This window comes from Corylus avellana, chromosome 5, assembly GCF_965113065.1.
Source record: "Corylus avellana chromosome 5, dhCorAvel1.hap1.2, whole genome shotgun sequence".
Taxonomy (NCBI): domain Eukaryota; kingdom Viridiplantae; phylum Streptophyta; class Magnoliopsida; order Fagales; family Betulaceae; genus Corylus; species Corylus avellana.
In genome coordinates, this window is record NC_142494.1 from 19,559 (window position 1) to 23,212 (window position 3,654).

Genomic DNA, 3,654 nt, shown 5'->3' on the forward strand with positions numbered 1-3,654 from the left:
ACTTCACTCCATGTCTCCCTAAATACCTCTTTTTTGTAGAAATTTTATGTTTTCTTCGTCACAGCCATAGACCCTTGTCTCCAATTTTGTGACTTTTGACCCATGGTATAACTATGGGGCAAGAAAGTGACCCGCATATATTTCAATAGTTTCTCCCAACTATTGATCTTCAATTTGCCTCCTCGCTTCCTAGTTTTCTTCAGTTGTTGCTACCACGCATCAACTCTTCCCCGGAATGTATGTACCACCAAAGAGACTCGTTGTTCATTGGGCACCCCGTTGAATTCAAAAACCTCTTCAACAGCCAACACCCAATCAAGAAATTCGTCGGGTTCTAGATCCTCGTCGAATTTCGGGATTTTGAGTTCGCATCTACTTACCCGCCGATTGGCATGAGCTTACACAAGGTGCTGACGTCCGTGTGTTCGGCGCTCCGCAAACAGGTTTCTAGATCCGTTCTCATGTTGACCACACAAGTTGGATAATTGGGTAGTGAGGTCTTCAACTTGATCCCTCATAGCCCTGAATCGATCCTCCGTGTGTTGCCAACGTTCAGCGATAGATTTGCCTTCCACCTCCGCGAATCGCGGTCTTGGTTGGCGACAATAATTGTTCGGCCCACCACTGATGTGCCTCAAACGAATCGCCGGTTGCTCCTTACGTGTTGTCTCCGTGCGCACGTACACCTCGTTCATGTCTGCAAAGCGGTTGCTCCTCCCCATTCATCGAAAGTAACTGAGCTCTGATACCAACTGATTCAGCATGACTTAGTAGGCTGCAGCGAAAAACAACAATAAAGCAGCGGATAACTAATTCCAGATCTTGAATCTATCAATGATCTAAGCATTCTTCTAAAAACACTAGATACTCTCTAAAGTTTAAAGGAAAAGAGGAATAAACTCAACTCTGAGTATTCTCATTAATCAAAATCAATAATAATCAACAACTGTTTTCTCTTGAGGCTATAAGCATATATTTATAGCCCCAAAACCCTAAACATAATAAAATATAACATAAATATCCCCAAAACCTTAAACCTAATAAAATGACGAAATATTGACTCCCAGAACCCTAATCCTACTAAAACAAGGAAATAAAGACGGCTTAACCTAATTTAACAACGCAAAAAATTAACATAGTGCTCCATGTGCAATCGATCGCAGTTCCAGGGACCTGGTGCGCAAGTGTCTGGAATTGCGATCTGCATCACTATTGCATTTTTCCAAAACTGAAATCTTATGACATATAATGTTTTTGGAACAATTATTAAACCTAATATGGTGAACATGCTTTGATTTTTTTTTTTTTTTTGGTAAAACAATTATTAAGCCTAATATGGTGAACTGCTTACTCTGTATACTTTTTGCGTATATGAGCTTTAGGATCTCATGTTGGGATATTAGTTTCATTGGTTTGAGCCCTTCTTCTTGAATCGAAGGTCTTGCACAGAGCAAAAACGTGTGGGTCAATAAATTTGTGGCTTGTGGAACTTCTTGAATACTGAGTGGTCCTCCCATGGACGAATCATCCTGTTACACTTCAAAGCTTGAATGGATTTGGGTCATTGAAGCCCTTGCAAGCTTCAAGGAAGTCAACATTTCTATTTTACACGGTATTATGATTTTTTTTTTTTTTGGAATAATTTAAATTTGAATCTAAATTTATATAAAATAATTTTGTTTGGATAACTTTTTTAATCAATCTTTAAGGAGGGTTGAGATGATTTGTGTGTGTGTGTCTTTTTTTTATATTTTCATATTTGATTGAAATTGCTCCAGACTTACCGCATAATTTGGGGAGAAACATGTGGGAAATGTTGGCTTTAAGATGTTTGGAGGGTTTATTTGGTCCCAGTAATGGAAGCACCAATAATGCTTATTCTGCCCCAGCTTCAAAGGTATGTTTTGATTTTTCTAAAAGCTATGAAGATGTTCTCCAACACATAGTGCATGAGGTAATACTTTTCTGATTTTAACTCTAGCATGCGAGTAAATTTGTTGTGGATTTGAATATTTTCACATAACACATCAATTATCTCCTTCAAAAATTTTGGGTCTTGGAACTCTATATTGATGTTGAACACAAACATTTCTTTTGTCAGACATCGCCAACAGATCTTAGAACGGCTGGACCAGAGCTGTTAAAATGGGATGTTCTCCCCTTTATTATCCATAAAAGAGCTTGTATGCCTAAACCTGCCTTACAACAGGTAAGGGGTATTTTCTTAAAATATAAAAAAAAAAAAAAAAAAAAAAAAAAAAAAAAAAAATTGGAAATCTCTTTTTCTCTCCTATCAGCTTTTCCCCATTTCATCCATTCTCATTATTTTTTCATAATTCAATTTTTGTGCTTCTTTATGAACAGCTGAAAGATTCAATCCCTGAAGGTAGTCATCCATATACTGATTACTTGAAGGAAAAGAGTGGATTGGCATTTACAAATGCAGGTGGCAGAATACTTACGGATAATGGTAATCACAACCCACTTACATGGAGAGTTAATGGGAGCTGCTTTGATGCTCAACACATAGGAGCATCAAAGCTACTGGAAAGTGATCCACATGATGGAAATTTATTGCCCTCTAAGAGGAAAAAGAATGCACCGGCTACTAAAAACATGGTTAGAGACTTCCATAAACACCAAAATATTTTAAATGATTGTAGTGATCCTTATATAAATGCCAAGAAGCAGAAGCAAAGTACCTCTTCTTCGAGTCAGTCCATAGAAGAGAACTTGACTAAACTATTGGAACATTTATCTGAAAGCGATATTCCAGTTGTTCAACAAGAAGGTTGTAACTTGGCTAAAGATTGGATAGGAACTTTGGAAGAAGGCAGGGTTACAGGGGATGTTAATGATGAGTATACTGCCTCAATGAGATGTGGGCACAGCTCCGATGATGAATGGCATCATATTCAATCGGAGATTCCTGATTCTGTCACTATGATGCATCCAGATACATGTGGAGATGACCCTCATCAAAATATCTCTGTTGACGAAGTCAAAGATGATAGTGAGCATTGTGCTGAACGGAGAACATTAACTGGTTCTCTCCCTCCTTATAGTGTCACTATGATGGGTCAAGACACATCTGTAGATGAGCCTTGTCAAAAGAACTCTATTGATGAAGTCAGAGATGGTAGTGAGCACTGAACCTAGAACTTCAAGTGGTCCTCTCCTGGAAAAGACTAGAGAAAATGAATCTCAATTTAACTTTGAACATGATGTTCTACTAAAAGCACCACACTGCTGCCAAGCCTCCATCAAGTTTTGAAGGAGTTCAAAGGATCGAGAAGGAGAAAGGGAAGTCCACTGCAACAAACAAGGACAAAGGAAAGAAAAAATGTGGCAACTATGAATGATGAAGAATGGTCCAATTGCCAACTTTTTGTGTTTAAACCCTGGAGATTTGTAATGTTTTGTTTCTAAAACATTTTGGGCTATGGATTTTTTTTTTTTTGAGCATGTTGGAAGGGTGATCTACATATAACTTTTTGTCAACACTTTGGAATTATGTATTTGTGCTTTTATCTTAGTTTGGGGATGGTTGTATTTGGTCATGTATTTGTACTACAATGTAACTTTTTGTCAACACTTATTTGGGATTATGTAATATGTATTTGTACTTTTATTTAACCTTCATGATTGCCTCCC

General features: G+C 37.7%; 1 pseudogene; it reads left to right on the forward strand.

Annotated features, from left to right (window-relative positions):
* The first annotated feature begins 1,515 nt into the window (after window positions 1-1,515).
* LOC148585178 (uncharacterized) lies at window positions 1,516-3,274 on the forward strand (annotated as a pseudogene).
* Window positions 3,275-3,654: the final 380 nt, after the last annotated feature.